The following is a 20,000-nucleotide window of genomic DNA, read 5'->3' as shown; positions in this document are numbered from 1 at the left end:
TGATCCACTGCTCAGAGTTGTACTTCTTATTTTTGGCCAATCGTTTCCGAAAGGTCGTTAGTGCGTTCGAGTATTATTTCAATACACTCCCCATATAGGGAAGCGATGCCACGGGGCGGTGTGCACACAGGCACATCTCTTCAAGCCTAGCCCTAGTTAACTAGGACCCCCCTCTTGCCCAAGTCGAGGGCCGGGGATAGAACAGGCACACCCATAGTAGGCATCATAGATTCGAATTTGGGTACTTCGTTCCCCGAGTCGCGTGGGAACCAGTACCGGCAAGGAACTTAAAAAAGCTCCTCGTTTAAACATAATAGTTTATAATTAATGATCCTTTCGCAGGTTCACCTACGAAAACCTTGTTACGACTTTTACTTCCTCTAAATGATCAAGTTTGGTCATCTTTCCGGCACACCGGCTCGACCAAAAGGCCAATCCGAGCGCCAGTCCGAAGACCTCACTAAATCATTCAATCGGTAGTAGCGACGGGCGGTGTGGACAAAGGGCAGGGACGTAATCAACACGAGCTGATGACTCGTGCTTACTGGGAATTCCTCGTTCATGGAATCAATTACACTTTCCAATCCCCAGCACGAAGGAGGTTCAACGGGTTACCCAGTCCTTTCGGACAGGGAAAGCACACGCTGATTCCTTCAATGTAGCGCGCGTGCGGCCCCGGACATCTAAGGGCATCCCAGACCTGTTATTGCTCTGTCTCGTGCGGCTAAACGCCGCTTGTCCCTCTAAGAAGAACGTCCCACTACAAGAGGATGGGAACGTCTATTTAGTAGGCTAGAGTCTCGTTCGTTATCGGAATTAACCAGACAAGTCGCCCCACCAACTAAGAACGGCCATGCACCACCACCCACAGAATCAAGAAAGAGCTCTTAATCTGTCAATCCTTCCTGTGTCCGGGCCGGGTAAGTTTTCCCGTGTTGAGTCAAATTAAGCCGCAGGCTCCATTTCTGGTGGTGCCCTTCCGTCAATTCCTTTAAGTTTCAGCTTTGCAACCATACTTCCCCCGGAACCCAAAAGCTTTGGTTTCCCGGAAGCTGCCCGGCGTGTCATTTGAGGAACACAGCCGGATCGCTGGCTGGCATCGTTTATGGTTAGAACTAGGGCGGTATCTGATCGCCTTCGAACCTCTAACTTTCGTTCTTGATTAATGGAAACATTCTTGGCAAATGCTTTCGCAGTAGTTCGTCTTGCGACGGTCCAAGAATTTCACCTCTAGCGTCGCAATACGAATGCCCCCGTCTGTCCCTCTTAATCATTACCTCGTGTTCCGAAAACCAACAAAATAGAACCGAGGTCCTATTCCATTATTCCATGCACAATTATTCAGGCGTCGCGCCTGCTTTGAGCACTCTAATTTTTTCAAAGTAAACGTGAGGGTCTCCGCCCACAACCGGTGAAGATCATAGACAGAAGCCCCCTGAACGCTCGGCAGCGAACAGTAACCACCGGTAGGCGGACCGTCCGGCCGGAGCTGAGATCCAACTACGAGCTTTTTAACCGCAACAACTTTAATATACGCTATTGGAGCTGGAATTACCGCGACTGCTGGCACCAGACTTGCTCTCCAATGGATCCTCGTTAAAGGATTTAGAGTGTACTCATTCCAATTACGGGGTCTCAAAAGAGTCCCGTATTGTTATTTTTCGTCACTACCTCCCCGTGCTGGGAGTGGGTAATTTGCGCGCCTGCTGCCTTCCTTGGATGTGGTAGCCGTTTCTCAGGCTCCCTCTCCGGAATCGAACCCTGATTCCCCGTCACCCGTTACGACCATGGTAGGCGCGTAACCTACCATCTACAGTTGATAAGGCAGACACTTGAAAGATACGTCGCCGGGACGAGCCCGTGCGATCAGCCCAAAGTTATACAGAGTCACCACAAGAGACGGACACGAGGCCCGATTGGTTTTGGTCTAATAAAAGCGCTCGTTCCCGAAGGTCGGAGCTCTGCTGCATGTATTAGCTCTAGAATTGCCACAGTTATCCAAGTAGTAAGGTACGATCCAAGGAACCATAACTGATTTAATGAGCCATTCGCGGTTTCGCCTTAATACGGCATGTACTTAGACATGCATGGCTTAATCTTTGAGACAAGCATATGACTACTGGCAGGATCAACCAGGTAACTTCCATCGTTCATACGAACGTTCGGAAAATGCACTCCGAATCCTTACATTTCACGAGTCGCGACATTTTCAGTCGCGGGGGACGCCTCGACTACGGAGGATCCCTCAGTCAATCTCGCTTTTTGTGTAGGTATTCCCCGTGCAATCTACAGAGGTTCTATAGTCTCACGACTTCCCCGACGGCTTCAACGCCGCGGGGCGAGTGCGGAGGCATCGAGAAGATATGTGCGCTGGACACAGATGCAGAAAACCAATCAATTCCTTTAAGTACGGTTCTGCTCGTCGCGTCAACGGCACGGGGGCCGAGCCGCTCGCAGAGAGGCTGAGATAGTTTGGAAGCGGCCAGAAAGACGGAGAATACCTCCCCGCCGATCGCAGCCTTCGTAGCAGAAGAATAACACCCTCTATCCCGGAGGCAGCGTCCGACCGACCCATAAAGAACCGAGAACCGATCCGATCGGGCACGACAGACCCACCGTCAACGTTAGAGGACCGCTTTCCCGGAGGTAGCCAACCGGTACTAACAACCCAATCCCGTTGCCGAGACCCAAGACAGGTACGCGAGATTACGACGCGTTTTTAAAACGCATTCTGTCTCGCGATCGACCACTGTTTCCAGCAGTCACCTGCTACTCATATAGGGCTACGGACGATCCCTTATGTTCCGCTCGTGATCGCGAGTGGCGCGCGCTTCGCCCAGCCACCAGGCGACCGGAAGAAGCCGCCGCGGGCGAAAATAATAAAAATTGTGCACTGGCAACCCGTTTCGCCAAACTAGTGCGACGTAGTATTTAGCGCTCTTCTCGGTGATTGGACTTTGAAGAAAATCGCGACTTCTCCCCTATTTGCATTTAGAAGGAAATCTCGGGTAGCGACTTCTCACTTTCTCGTGCTCCGGTATCGGACTTTGCAGAAAATCTCACATCGTCGGACTTTGACGGAAAACTCGCGAAGCGACTATCACCTTATCGCGCGTTCTGATTTGGACTTTGCTGAAAAACGCGACTTCTCACATCGTCGGACTTAGTAGAAAATTTCACCTTATCGCGTGCTCCTATTAGGACTTTGCCGAAAATCGCGCATCTCTGTTTTTCCTTAAAATGTTTACATTTTGACTTTTCTTTAATTACTTTTTGTGAATTTTTATTAAAATGTTGATATTTATGAAATTGTTTCTGAATTTAAAATGTCAAGTAACATGTTAATTCACTCAAATACAAATTTATAGAGCTTTAAATACGCTGAAATTAAGTTAAATACCTGTATTTGCAGAATGTATTCTTATTTAGAACTCAATTTGGTGTAAATATTATAAAAATAATGAAATAAAACCTTCAAATGTTGTTAAATACTTGATTCAAACCTAAAAGTAGGTCAAGCACTTAAATTCTAGTAAATTAAGATAAATGTCTGGTAAAGTTCATATTTATATGCATTCGAAGAAAGAATTCAAGTGTTCTTTGAAGTAATTCTTATTTACAACTAAATTTGGTGTAAAGAATGTCAAATTAGTGAAGTAAAAGCTGTAAATGTTCTTGTATACTTCATATGAACTTCAAAGTAGGTCAAATTGTGTTAATGAATGCACAAGTTGTTTAGTTTCCTTAATACAATGTGTAATGTATCTTCTAAATTCTTTAAGCAGTGTAAAAAATGAAATGTCTTTCAAATTCTAACAATTTCTACTGTAAATACTGAGTTAAGTACAAATACTGTCTGTTAATATGTTAAATTGAATATATAATTGAGTGCAAGCTTTAATATAAATGTATTCCTTCATGTAACATTCAATATCAATCATTTGTGAATGAATGTTTTCATTCAGTTAATTACTGCGCTGAATCTTTCACTAATGCAAAAAATTTCATGATATTGTAAACTTACATTCATGTAAAAATTGTGTTAAATGTAAAGATATTCTTATACTCTGATAAATACAAATATATGGCTTGTATATTCAACTTACTAATGCATAAGAGTATGATTTCTTACTGCATTTTTTGTGTATAGTGATAAACATTCATCTTCCTTCATGTTTCATCTAGTATCAATTATATTGTTCATTTATTTGACATTTAGCTTCATGGTTAGTCACTTGTGAAATGTTTACTCATACTGCAAGTTGTTTTCATAATTCGTGTTGTGTGAAATGAAAAGAAATCATTATATTATGTAAAATTAAAACATACAATTTAGATATTCAAAACATTAGTGCTTATTACTTGTGGAAAGAAGTGATATGAAGAGGTAACAGTTGTATAAAGAAAGCTCAAGTCTTAAATGAATGTGTAATGTTACTTTGCAAAGATATGGTTTGTAAATTCAACAAATTTCTGCATAAAAATGTTATTACCACCTATATTTTGTGTGCAGATTCTTTATGTACTATTTACAATCAAAGAATGCATACATTTCTTCAAATATTTCATCAAGAATCTATATGATTATACTCAGTATGTCTGTAAGCTTCATCTTTAATCAGTGTGAAATGTTTCATCATATAACAGGTTGTTCTAATTATTAAATGTTGTTTATAATGTAAGGAAATCTTCATCTTCAGGTAAATACAATTTATAGATGCATATTACTTGTTCAAACAAGTTGGCTGTAATGTAATGAATGTATATTGTTTACTTTCACTGTAAATGTAACCATTTTCTAATATTAATGTTGTTTTCATGTACAGCATTCTCTTGTTAATGTTTAATTTTATGTTATATTCTGTTTAATACAGGCATAAAGCTTGTACATCCAATACATAAATGATTTAGAGTCCTTTGTACAACTATAATTTATGCGTGGGTTCCTATTTCTTCAAACAACATTTACATTCAAAGAATGTTTCATCTTAACTAAGCTTCATCTTCAAACTGTGCAAAATGTTAACATTGTTTACTTGTAATACAGTGTGAAATGCAATACCTTTCTCCTATTTCCTGTTGTTTATGTTTAATCTTGTTTAAAATGTGACTGACATACTTATTTCATGTTAAATACAAACATATAGTTTGTGGATTCTACTCATAGGTGTTTATTACTTGTTCAAACAGATTATGTAAATAGATAATACTTATATGAAGAATGCTTACTATAAAGTACATGTGTCATTTTACCTTACACTGAAATTTTAACCTCTATCTAATATTAATGTAAAATTTATATGTATTTATTCATATAAACATTATGTGAAGTGTAATGTCATACTTATATTGTGTTAAATAGAGGCATACATTATTAAGATTGTTATTTCCAATTCTAATTAAAGTATATCTCCTTTATACAATATTTACAATGAATGAATACATAGATTTCTTCAAATGTTTCATCCAGTATCTATATTAATATGTTCAGCTTCTTATTTACTTAATGAGAAATGTTTCTACATGTTACAAGTTGTTTTTAAAGTTCAATGTCATGTAAAATGCACTGTAATATAGTTTGAAGCTGCAATATGCAAGTGATTATTACATGTTGAAACAAGTTATATGAATATGTTTGTATAAAAGCCCAACCTGTGTGTAATTTTACATTACTGAACAATTGTACACTCTAGATGTTGTAATGCATTCTTTTGTTCATGTGAAATGTTTCATTCATTATACATGTAAACACTGTATCAAATGGAACATTACAAATTACTTACATTGTGTTAAATACAGGCACAAAGTTTGAACATTCAATGAAGTTATTCAGTGAATTCAAAGAAGTTATTAAGAGTGTTTTTTACAACTGCAATATGTCTGCAAGGTTCTTCTTTCTTCATACAGTGTTTACAATAAGAATACATTAATTGCTTCTCATGTTTCATCAAATGTTTAAGTTAGCATGTTCTTTAATCTATATGAAATTTACCCATTTTTACATTTAGTGTTATGTGAAATGCAATAAAATACTTATAAACTGTTAACTATAAACATACAAGTGCATATAACTTATATATGAAGTTGCATATAAAATGATTATTCTGTAAAACATTGTAATTGTCATCTTCTTTTTTTTAAATGTAAACATTGTTAGAATAATGTGCTAAGTACAAACACTAAGCTATTATTTTCAACATTTCAGTTAATTCTGTTTGTCGAAACAAACATCCACATTAAACTATGTCAGTTACTTGTAAGTTTTATTAATGTAAAGAATACTCAAAAAGTGTCAAATGTACTTGTTATTTAGGAAAGACATCTTACATGTTTAAATATTAAAAAGGTTAATGTGTAAGACAGTTACATGCTGAGTGGTTTATATTTCCAATATCATTTCTGTCACATATCATTGATATCAAAAAGACATAAATTGTCTCTTATGTGTACACAAACATTGTAACAACCATCTGAATGCTAAACATGTAAGTGCATACCACATATAAAGCTGCATGTAAAATGATAATTCTTTAATTAATGCAAAACATTAACAAACATAGAAATTGTCATTTCTTTATGTTAATGATGTGTGAAATGTTTCTAATGTGCTAGGTTACGATTTTCAATAATTCAGTAAATACTGTTTGTCGAAACAAGCTTACGCATTAAACTATCAGTTACTTGTAAGGTTTATTCTTGTAAATAACAATTAAATAATGTCAAATGTACTTGTTATTGAGAAAAGAACACATACAAGTTTTTATATTATAAAAATAAATGTATAAATACAGTTATATAATTATATATTGAATGGTATATCTTTCCTTCACCATTTCAGGCACAAACCATTGAGATCAAACTAACTTATATTAACCCTGACATGTACACAAACATTATAATAACCATTTCAATGATACATTGTTTCAGATTTAAACATTTTCTGTGTTAATATTTGTCTGAAATTCAATGAATGCACAGTTGAGTACAATAAAGTCAATTCCATTTTCAAACATAATGCATGTGCACTATTAACATTATTATTAAAAAGCATTAAACATAACAAGATACATTAACTTCAAATTACTATTAAATTCACTATCTTTAAAAAGTCATAAATTAAATGTAATGCGTTTTTTTCATTGGTAGTTCTTAAATCTGGTGAAAATGATCTGTGTATATGTAACGATGAAGAATATTCTGTGTTGAAACATGACATGTTTGTATGAAAATAACTAAATTACCTTATCCATAATGTTAATAAAATTAGGAATGTAGTAAAACTCTTATTATCAATGAAAATTCATTTTCTGATGTACTATATCTACATTTTTTTAAAAATATAAGTAGTGCACACTGCAACTTGAATGTCACCGAGGAATCCTCGTAACAATTCTCTACTCACAAATGTGAAAATGATAACTTTTCTAACCATTAACATCATTATTATCCTCCTTCAAAGCATGTGTGTTTCAAATTAAAACACTTTTTATGAAAATATTTATGAAATTTTGTCTAAAATTCAATAACACTGCATTTCAGTACAACGAGACAGAAGAAATCCTATTCTAAAGCATAGTTCAAACATAAAAAAAGTTATGTAATCTAAAAAATTACTAATAAATTCAGATTTCTTATATAGAAAAGAAGTGTAATTAATATATATTTTAATTGCTATCAATTTAATTTGGTAAAAATGGTATGTGAATATGCAAGGATGAATAATGTTCTACGAAGAAACATTGCAAGTTTGTATTAGATATTCAAATTCATTTAAAATCCTTAATGTGAAAAAAAATATTGAATGCAGTGTACCCAAATATTCATAAAAGTCCTATTTTTAAAACTATTACAGTTCATACTTGGACTAAAAAAAAAAAAGGAGCAGACACTGTTAATTGAATGTTGTCGTGGAATCTTCGAAACACTCTTTTGTTTACAAGTGTGTCAAATACAGTATTCATAAACTTAAATCCACTTACCTCACTATGATCCTTCTTCAATGAAGCAAATATCAAAACACCTTGTTAATGAAGAGATTTTAATACTATTATTCACATATATCATTTGTTCTTCATTGTTGCCTTTAATATTGTTGATGTAACAATGTGTTGAAAAGTATTAAGAACAATATTCACTGTTGCTTACAGTTAGCTAAGAATAATAGAATCATAAATTGTTACTGGGCATCATTGTTGATGTAACAATGGATTTAATAGTGTTCATAACTATACTGTCCATTTAGTCTCTAAAGAATTCATAAATTGCATGTATTTAAATAGTAACAATTAACTATTCATGGAAATAATGAATTAACACCTAACACAGTAAACAATATGCTATTTAACATTGTGAAATCAGTCAAACTCCTATCCGAAAACTCAGTGTAGAAATGCTTCCTATGGATTTTCATCAAAACAAGTCTTTTCCACTAAAATTCTTTGAATGAAAATTGAAACAGCTTTCATATATGTTGTCTTCCAGCATCTCTTTGTATGAAGAAAATGATCAACACATCATTTCAGAAGAGTGACATCTATGTTCCAGTTTGTCTTCTCTTATCTTCAGTTGAAAGTAAAGGTTGATTTTTTGTTGTCATTTACACTGTACACAAACTTCATCTTCTTTCTGCTATAAAACTGCTTCATATAACTATACATTCTTCTTCCATGTTAGAGCATAACAAAGTAGATATCTTTTCAAAATTTCTTCATTTCATTCATAAAAAATAGGATATGAAGTTCAGTTGACATGCCTTCACTCATTGATAACTGCCATCAGAAGGGGGGGGGGGGAATCCTAAATGCCCATTCAATATTCAGACTTCATCTTTACAAAATAAAGTTGTTGATGAGATAATAACACTCTTTCACCTTCAACTACACTTGCTAGGATGATGTAATCACATTATAAACAATTAAATTGAATATCCCAAGTAATCCAAATATGGAAAATCTATATAAACAAAGACTACCAGAAATGAAATAATAATCAACAAAAACATTTAACTTCTTCTCATACGTAGAAATTATCAACTTCAATGTCACATAATCTTCAATAAGTTAATCACCAGCATGCAATTCAAAATAATCACAACACAACAACAGCTATTCAAGATTTGCCTCCACCAAAAACCATTAAGTGCAGTGAACCAAATAATCTGCTTTGCCAAAATGAAACCTCTTACAAAATCAAACACATTAAATTGAACAGTGCAAATTATTTCCAAAAAATTCCCAAGCATTAAAAATTTAAAAACCATGTAAAAACTTAAGTGACGAGCAATACCGGCAGAGTACAAAAACCACACACAACACCAAACAAACACCATTTCTGCTAATATTTCTTTATAAAATTGAATCAAATATCTGAAACTGTGTAAATTTCAAACAGTATTCTTAACAGAATGCATAAATATAGTATGAAAGTAATACAGTATGCCAACAATCAACCCGCATGTGCATACATGACTAAAATTTATAACTCAACTAAACTAACCAATATACTATTTTTCAGTGAAATCTCTCACAGGATAGCAATTATGAAATTGAATTCTGCAAACTATTGGGAACTTATTTACCATTTAAAAAGTAGACATTCAGAAAAACTCACATTTTCTAAACACTTGGGTGTAAAAACCGACAACATGCATAACCAAAACAAGACCACAGAAACTTGGAAGATAAGTTCATTGATAATTTTTTAATTTCTAAAGGAAACTTCTGTTCACTGTCATATGTAAAATAATATGAATGTAAAAATGCATTAGGAATTTAAGAAATATGCATAACAACACATCAAGACATGGTACAGTGAATATGTGAAAACATAAACATTAAGATTTATATTAAATTTGCTAAAAACACTTCTACTTTTCAACAATTAACTTAATTAATATGAAATATATGTTATGTATCAAAGCTCAATGCATATAAACAATGTTATGTGTTAGTGTGTAAAAATGTAAACAAACAAACAAAACAGTACTGATGAAGCAACATTTATTTACATAGGAAAAACAATAATGAATATACTAATTCAAATTATATAGAAATAAATTTAGTAAGCAAATATATCAGCTACACATGAAAGATGTGCAATAAAAAGAAAAAATGGAAAGAATATGTACTTGGACACTGCTCGACAGGATTCGAGCAATCCAATACTATTCAAATTAAAAACAGAAACAAATTTCTACTAAATAGACTTGAAATGAGGAAAAACACAATTAAATGAAGGGAGAAAAAACAACAACAATGAATTGATTTTTGTTTTCACTAATTTACAATAAATAGGCTTAAATTAAAAGTTGGCATTCTTAAAGAGGGGGGGGGGGGGGTGTGCACACTGTGAAACTGAATTCAGTCTTATTGTTAGATTTTAAATCTTCAACTTTAAAAAGAAATGTCAGTATAATTTCAATCAATAAATAAATCATTTTCCAATACTAATAACAACTCTTATAATATAAATAACCTGAATTACTTAAACACAGTACAGCGAAGAAGAGATATCGAGAGAACAGTATACATTGCTAGTAAAAAAATTATTAACTATACACTAATAATAACAATTAACTAAACAGTTTAATCATGAATATATGCATAACTTACAATACTATATATTTTTCTTTTTCTAACCTTGTAACTAACCAATACCTTTGTGCCTTTATCTGAAGAGAAAACACTCAATGATTTGTTCCTTTAAGATAACAAACAAGCCTTTTAATTTCACGATTAATCTGTACTATTTTACTTAATATTATTGATTATAATAAAATTCTTTGTATATATTTAGGTTACACTAAAATCAAATAAGTTAAATTATCATGAAACTATTAATAAATAAACTAATTCACTGCACATAATAAAAATATAGTTGCAAAATTAAATAATAAACAGTATAAACTTTAACAATTACTGAAACTGATTGTTATCACTTCAACACTGTAGTAAAATTATACTATAGCAAAGCATTTTATTATGAATTGAGCAGTCAATAATATTAAATAACTGAATAAAATTAACCATGCACCAAGTCATTTATAAAGGAAATTGATTTCTTATTCATTACATAAAAGGGTTGTGTATGTTATTAAGTAATACTAAAGCAAAAGTACTACACTATACTAGAATAAGAAGTGAAAAATCAATATAAATAAAACTAAATCTAAATTGTAATATTAATATACACCAAGTCAATAGTAAAGGAAAATGATTTCTTGTATCTATGAACAATTAGATTACAAAAGCAAAGTACTTCATCATACGTGAGAAACAAAAGTGGAATAGCAATTAATGAAAAAAAGCTAAGTATTAATAAAATGAAATGTATAAGTGAATTCATTACTAAATCAAATATGCATCCAGTTATTACAAGAAGAAATTTATTTCCAATTCATATTATGGAAGGGTTATATAATTAAATTTTTCTTGTATTAAGAAAATAAAGGATGCATAAATTTCAATATTGAATAAAAATGCCAATGTTTTTAAGATGTATCATCACTACGTTCAAAATTCATATTACAGAAGTTATAACATAGATAACAAACATACATATAAAAAAATAAACACTTACCTTGCAATTTTTATGTTCCTTCTTAAAGCAAAATTAATTTCACTGTCACAAATTTCAATTCTCATGAAGGATAAACCAGTGAAAGCATTCCATTCTTGTTAAAATTAATCAAAAAATGTGCTAAAAAAGAAGTCGCAACATATGGAAGTTGAAGGTCAATGAATGAACTTCAAACTTTTCTAGCACAGATAGAAATATTTCTCAGGATGACTTTCACACATATCATCCGGGAAATTCACTCAGCTTCGACTAGTTGCTAAAAATCATCATACACAAACACTTCGGAATTAGAATTCATCACAGATGAAAACAAAATTAAAATCTTCTTCAAACCTCTCTCGCACACAAAGACATTCTTTTCGGCAGTTTCTCTTTTAATCTTGAAACACACGCAATCCATAAAACTCATTCTTGAAGAGGAAATCCGCTCAGTAAATATGCAAAACATCCATCTACAAAAGAAAAAAAAAAATTAATTAGAAATTAAAAAAGATTTCTAGAAAAGCACAAACAATGGAAGAGCACACACGCCGACAACCAACGGACAAATGAAATTCAAATGAAGAGCCGTTGAAATCAGTTCGGTTAACAGTTAATCAGGATTAAACCGCCTAGCAAAGAAATAATTAAGATTGCGATCACATGTTCGGATCCCATCGAACCAATCAGTGGTGTAGGATGACTTACTCACCATGACCGCTACGGTGTCTATTCAGTTTCCAATAATAACAACTCATTTCATGAATGGCAACATTGTACATTTACTTCCCCTCCCGAAGAGAAAAATGACAACAAACTTTTTATCTATCGGAACTGATTGTTACATTTTTTTTTTTAATTTTAGAAAAGGAATTTTAAACAGAAGAATTTTAATTTCAGTTACTCATCGGAACTTTTTTTTTTTCTCTTTTCTTCATATGCATTTAAGATTTTCTTTTACCAAATACATTTTTATTTTATTTTCCTTATAACATTTATTATTATTAATTTTTTAAAAATGTCAAACAGAAGTCTATACATAAGAATTTTTTTTTTTTTTTTCAATATTTTCAGTCAAGTGCAATACACAACTCATGAATTAAATTTAAAGGAGGGAAACTTTAGAAATGATTATTTTCACCATAAAAATATTAAATTCAATATAATACTGTCAAGCATTTAATGGATTAAATACATTGGAAGGAAATGTATACTTTTAAAGGTGAGGAATGTAAATTGGGGGGGGGGGGGTAATAACCAGTTTTATAATAAAAAATAAGAATTATCACTTTCATAAACAATATAAGCTCCAAATGTAAACTTAAACTCATTTTGTTATTCATTAGACCTACTAATCCCAAAATTCCTTACTAGCTAAATAGATGCAATTAGATGTATTATAACTCATTTAAAGTAAAAGAAAAGATACAAACCTACAGTTCACATGAAGAAACAATTATGCACTTAATTTTTCATAAAATTTCATATTGATAAATGTTAAAATTTTCTGCAAAACAGAAACAAACAAATTAGCATCATCAAAACAGTACATTTTGATATCATGTCACATACATAAACAAATCTTTCACACTGTGATTTTACATTCAAAAAGCAAGTAATGAAGGTTTTCACACTTCAATATCCAAATAAATTTCAAAAACACAAAGGAAATATGCAGTTGGGTGATGAAGCTTGCATAAATGTACAAAGCAAAATTTAAAAATATGAATTTTATGTGCAAAACAAAAGTAAGGTGGGAGTGGTCATGCAATTCATATATAGACAAAGCAGGATTAACAAAACACTATATAAACTTAAAATCATCTTATAAGAACATTACACTGAACAATATTTTGTTTCAAGGATATTAACATTTTTATGTCTTTTCTGCAACTTACCTGGTTGCTACTTTCAAAGCAGAACTACCAATTCATTTGTAGAACCAGAAAATAAAAAAAAATTTTGAAAGAAAGCAGAAGCGTTTCATTTTACTAACAGTTTTTGTTTTTATAGCAACCAGAGAATATGGGGGGGGGGGGGAATGAACTACAAATGCTATGAACCATGCAAAGCTTAAAATTCTTCAAAGCGTGTCCAAATAATAATAAGATATATCATACTCATTATTTTTTTTTATTTAAAGAAAGTGACATTATCAAGACATTAGTAAAGTAAGCAGTGGTAATCTTAGTTTAATGCAATTGAAGGAAAAAAAAAAAAAAAAACTTTTATAACAAATAATAATTTAAGTAAGCAGTGGTAATCTTAGTTTAATGCAATTGAAGGGGAAAAAAAAAAAAAAAAAAAAACTTTTATAACAAATAATAATTTAAGATATTTATTATTCAATACAAAATAAAATATTTGTTTTCGAAAAAGATTTCAAAGAAATCATAACCAAATCAATTGTAAACATTGTTTTTTATGTGCTTCACTGAATTTAAAATGTTTCAGTGAATTTTTGTATTACATGAACTTGTTAATCACTGTTTCAGAGAATGTCAACAAACCACCAGTCACTTTCCTTTAATATTCTAATACGAATATTTCTATAGAATAAACACGTGTTAATGAGTAACTAACTTTATACAATAATAAATTTTTAGCCTTATACAATAATAAAGAATAAAACAAATTAACCTATTATTAAATGCATTTTGAAAAAGTAACTGACACATATATAAACAGGATTGAAAGAAAAAATAAAGCAATATTATCTTGATCAATTGATATAATGTGATCCGTTAAGACATCAGAAACACAAAGCAAACTAGAACATGCAGAATGGATAAAAAAATGCATTCAAATGCCATTCTGACAGCTGTCACACCACACCAACACTATACAGATAAAGTCATTGCAAACAAAACATCTATAATTTCATACGCATATATATATGAGGCATGAAACCAAAAGCAATAACATTAAAAAAATTTAAACTTCAATTAATGAACATGAAATTAATAGTACAGCAGGAAGAAAAGCTTTTTAAAAATAAACAAAATAACATCTTTTAAATGGAATAAAAGAAATCTTATATGACCATTTTTTTAAAACTATTCCAACGTTCACTGTAAAAACAAAATTATCTCTTTAGTTCTTAGAAAATATAAATTAAAATATTACACTAAACACTATAAGAAAAAAAAAAAAAAAAATCAATGGGGGAGGGGTAATTAAATCATAAATTGCTAACTCAATATTGTCCGAATCAATACAGAAATTTATGGAACATGTTTTTTTACTAAATTATAAAAATACAAGGCACATGAATTACATATGGAAATGAGCCAAAATTGTATCCTGCATATTTCAACACCACACCAACACAGTGAATGCGTGTGTGAGGATTGAAAGACACATGCAAGCAAAAGAGAAACCAAATATATAATTTAACAAAGTTGATTTCATAAAAGTTGTTTTCTCGTTAAATAACTTTCACGGTCAAAAGAACAAATTTGGAAAAGAAGACTCATTCCTTATTCACCAAAAATTTAAGTTTCAAACATTCAGAAATGATTTGAGCACTCACTCTCAAAACAAATCAAATACTAATTTGTAATTATAAATTATACACATTGCTGCAAGGACTGTACAGCATTAAAAGGAACAAAATTATTGTGTGTGTGTGGGGGGGGGGGGATGACATTCTGAATGATAATAGTAATTTATTGAGCATGTCATATAATGAACACACAAAAGTATGAGATGAGAAAAATGCATATGGAAATAAATTCAAAGGAAATACAACAGCTTCCACACCACAGGAACATATTGAATGGAATCGATAAAATGAAAACATCTTAAATTTCATAAAAAAAAATAAATAAAAAAAATGCAACATAAAATGATATCGAATATTAAAAGATGTGAACTGATAAATCGAAATGGAATGAACACTAGATGGGGGGATTTCACGCACAAAATTCAAATTTAAATTTGCAATTACAAAAAGGCTCCCTCTAAAAACAAAAGTGGTAAGTAATTTATAAAATACTAACAAAAACGTTCACTTATTTACGAAAACAGGAGATGCTGCATACTGTTAATTTAATATTGTCGGAATCAATAGAGAAATTTAGATAATATACTTCTGTAGTGAATTGTGAAGACACACTGTACATAAATTACATATGTAAACGAACCAAAATTGCATGCTGCATACTTCCACACCACACCAACACAGTGAAAATGTGCAGGGGGGGGGGGATATACATGCAAGTGAAATTGGCAGGCCAAAGTATAATGGGGTGAATTTGTGTAAAATGCACACACAACTTTAATTAATGTCTAATATTTATACACACACACACAATATTTTGAAAACAAAATTAATTTTTTATGCACCACAACTTTATGCAATTCCAGATGTTTCAATCATTTAGAAAAGATTTGATCATTTTCCATGAAAACAAAACAAAATAAATTGAATTCATTTCACTACTATCAGCACAAAATTGTAATTGGGGGGGGGGGGGAGGGATGGTCAAAAGATGCATGCAAGCAAGAGTGACAACCAAAAATATAATTAAAAGAAAGTTTATTTCACAAAAGTTGTTTACTCGTGATATTATTTCCACATTCAAAACACAAATTGGGGGGAGGGGGGAAGTATTTTTCATGCACTCAAAATTTATAAAAAATCAGAGGTTTCAAGCAATCAGAAATGAATTCAGAATTCACTCTCAAAACAAAACAAAAACAAGCAGTTCATTTTTCAATTTGATTTCATTTAAAAGAAATATATGTAACCAAAAAAATTAATTAACATTAAGAGATGCGAACTAATACATCACAATGAAATTAACACTAGAAAAAAACAGTTGAAACTTTAAAAAATAGGGGGGGGGGGGGTAAGAATTTAATGCACAAAAACCACATTTAAATTTGTAATCAGAAAAAGGCTCCCTCTAAACCAAAATAGGTTATTATTTTAGAAAATACTTAAAAGAATGTTCAATTAAAATCGGTCACTACAATACCAAAGTTAATTCTCGAAAACAAGAGACATCAATTCAAATTTGTCCGCATCATTACTGAAACTTATGCTTCTTCTTTATTGAATTGTAAAGACACCACGTACATAAATTACATATTGAAATGAACCAAAATTGCACTCTGCATACTTCCACACCACACCAACATAGTGAAAGTGTGCAATGGGGGGGGGGGGGAGACATGCAACTCAAATTGAAAGCCAAAAGTGTAACGAAGTGAATGTGTGTAAAATACACATGTAATAAAAATTGATGTCTAATATATATAGACTAAAGGAAATTTATTTGCTTGTGTTATTATTTTCACGGTCAAAACACAAAGTTTTGAAAAGAAAATGTATTTTTTTATGCACCAAAAATTTATGAAATTCCAGATGTTTCAATCATTTGGAAAGGATTTCAGCACTCGCTCTCAAAACAAAACAAAAAATAGTCATTCATTTCAAAAGTATCAGTACAAAATTGTAATTTCGAATAACACGCCTTGCTGAAAGGACTGTACTTCACTTTTTAGTAATTTAATAGAAAAAATTTTTTTGGTCAGAATTATTTAGATTTGTAGATAGCAAGAACTTATCCACGTTACCACTCAATGAATGCTGAATTGTTTTGCAATTCTAAAAAAACAAAGTGAATGCAGATTATGAATCTATTTAAGAATGAATAGGAATTTATCCACAAATTGAAGAACACAAAGGAAGAAAATTTGGAAATGAAACAGTAAAGTTTTAATGTGTCACAAAAAGGGCTACCTATACTACCAAGGAGATTACTTAACGAGAAACTTGGTACGCAATTAAACATAACAGGTTTATTGAAGTGATTGGAATCAAAATTACAAAATCAGATATAATGAAAAATCTGAACGTAAACACTAAAAGCAGATATAAAAGAAACTGATGATGTTATAAGATTTTAATACAAACTACAAACAAACCATTGAAAATTTTTTTAGAAAAACTTACCCATTTTCCAACTGCAGTAGCTTTTGCAATTTTTTTATTCTATTGCTTTCTCAACATATCAGAATGAGCCAAAATTCCTGAATCACATGGCAGAATTGAAATAACTATATAAATTTTATTACAGTTTTTTGTAACAACATCTCAAGATTATGTTTGGAAAACAATTTTGACACGTCATAACAAAACACCAATGGTAGGATAATCTGACATATAACTCAATTGCTCACATTCATCATTTCACTTTCGATTCTAAAACAGTAATCACTTTCCTTCCAAAAGAAATGTCCGTCGAAAACAGTTGTTGACATGCTACAGTGTTAAACCCAAAATATTCCAAAAGAAGCGTTAGAAAAAGGAATAAAATGACGCAATTTAGCACCCGGTTGGCGTTTTTTTTTTTTTTTCTTTTTTTTTTTCCCGCACTGCACTTCTGGTTTTCTAATTGCTAAATAAAAAGAACACTTACAGAATTCGACGACTACAATATGATAAAAAGACACTTCCTATTTTTAACTGGTAAAATAAATACTAACTACGGAACAGAAAATTTGAAAAAGAACGACCGATTAAGTTACACGCCATTTCATTTCTTTCCGTTGAAAAACAAACTCTTTTGCATCCTCTGTTCGAAGTGATAATTATCGTCTGTAGCAGGGAACGAGAATGAAATAATGAGTTATAAAATATACACCATTCTAAAATACACAAAGGAAAATTGCAAATAATATTCCGTTTAAAAGACCGCCATCGAAGTTCAAGAAATGAATTTCAACAGACACGGTCACAGTTCCTTTTGAAGCAAAATCGAGCTGCAAATCGTCTGCCAATCAAAAAACAGGAAAAGTATCCTGGGACGCTAGAATACAGCCTCTACAGATTCAAACTTTTTCACTTTTCAGTATTGGCAATTGTTTTTAAATTGTAACGTTTCGTATCCGAATTATTTATGATCCTATCCGAAAACGTTTCTCAGAAATAGGATATCATTTTCCACAATTATTTTTTAATGCATACAATCCACTTGATACGTTGCAACGGATAAAGTATCACGATCTTATGTTTGAATATTGTATTACTGTGCACGGTGGCAATTCTCAGAAATAAGATATTTTATTCGAAAATGATTCATTACAAACGTTTTAACGGATCACTGATTAATATAACATACTAAAATTCTGCTTTTTTTTTTAATTATAAAGAAGTTTGGAAAAATACTTGGAGGTGCACACGGATCATTATTACTTTTCGTTTTGAATGAATTACGATTGTTTATCTGACTGTTTACTAAGAAAAATGTTGTACGGCAATAACATTTGTTACCTTCATTGAATTTTCAATTAAATGATTTCATTTCTTTTGTTAAGGATATCGTAAAAAAGGTAAGTTAGTTCTTCTAATAGGATAAAAAAAGTATTAACTCATTTGTATGCTGAATGAAATTTAATCTTTTTTTTATATAAATTTTTCATTTCTTTACTAATAAACTGCCTGTACGTATCAAGTTATGTCAGCTATCATTCAATTGAGCTACAATGTTTATCATTATTTAATAAATGTTTCTAGAAGTGATTTTTTTTTTTTTTTTTTTTGGTAAATGAATTTTGAATTATTGCAACAGACAAATGTATCGCTGACGGAATAAATGTCATGGCAACTACATGTATGGAATATAGAGCTGTTTTAAAAAAAAAAAACATTTCTGTGAAGGTGAGGAAGCCAGTATCTGTATCAGTAAAGTTAGAGGATTTATTGTACATTATAAAGGGTTTAACTAAAGAGGAAGGTATAAAAATGAGGGAGGCAAGTATCTGTACCTATTTTTGTAAATAATTTCTACATCTAACTTGTGCGGATAGTTACAATTTTAAGGAATTTTGTTTCATTTCATAAAACCGACATCCGTTCCCAGAGAATAAAATAGGTATATTTGGTGAATAATGAATTATTAAATATCCAATGTAATAAATACTTATTTTCTGTATATACTATCAAATCATTTATTGGCAACGAGAGATATTATAAGTATAAGATTAGATATTTTTAAAAAAGAATGGAGACAAGTATCTGTAACTGATTTTTCTCAATTCGATTATATGTCACTTTGGACATGAAACAGCTGAGAATTAACAGAAAGAAAAATAACTGATTGGGCAACATACAAAGAAGTAACACATCAGGCAAATATGGTTTTAATTAATATATAAGCACATTAAAAAAAAATCATTTCAGTGGACATGAGAAAAATATGCAGAGAAATAAGGATTCCCACTCGAATAGGAATGGAGCTAGTATCTGTAGCATTTCAGCTAAAATTGAATTAAATCATTAATACATTACAGAAATTGTAGTTTTTGAATAGATATGAAATAAATATTGATAAAAAATTGTATAACAGGATTTTTTTAAAAACAAATTTGTTTGGTGGGGGAACAGATATTCTATAAACAAATAAGGACTTGAATTTCATAATCAATTGTATATT

At 31.3% G+C, this 20,000-nt stretch overlaps 2 non-coding genes across 2 annotated transcripts in view; both read right to left on the bottom strand.

Moving 5' to 3' along the window:
* Positions 1-19, bottom strand: part of LOC129969945 (5.8S ribosomal RNA) — a 154-nt gene extending 135 nt beyond the window's left edge. The window contains exon 1 of the ribosomal RNA XR_008784694.1: positions 1-19. This exon is cut by the window's left edge and continues 135 nt beyond it. This is a non-coding gene — a ribosomal RNA (5.8S ribosomal RNA).
* A 306-nt stretch (positions 20-325) lies between these two features.
* LOC129969963 (small subunit ribosomal RNA) lies at positions 326-2,139 on the bottom strand. The gene has a single exon (XR_008784712.1). It is a non-coding gene; the product is annotated as a small subunit ribosomal RNA (ribosomal RNA).
* Positions 2,140-20,000: the final 17,861 nt, after the last annotated feature.

This window comes from Argiope bruennichi, chromosome 5, assembly GCF_947563725.1.
Source record: "Argiope bruennichi chromosome 5, qqArgBrue1.1, whole genome shotgun sequence".
Taxonomy (NCBI): domain Eukaryota; kingdom Metazoa; phylum Arthropoda; class Arachnida; order Araneae; family Araneidae; genus Argiope; species Argiope bruennichi.
Note: the sequence above shows the minus strand (reverse complement) of the source record. Positions and strands in the feature narration are given on the sequence as shown.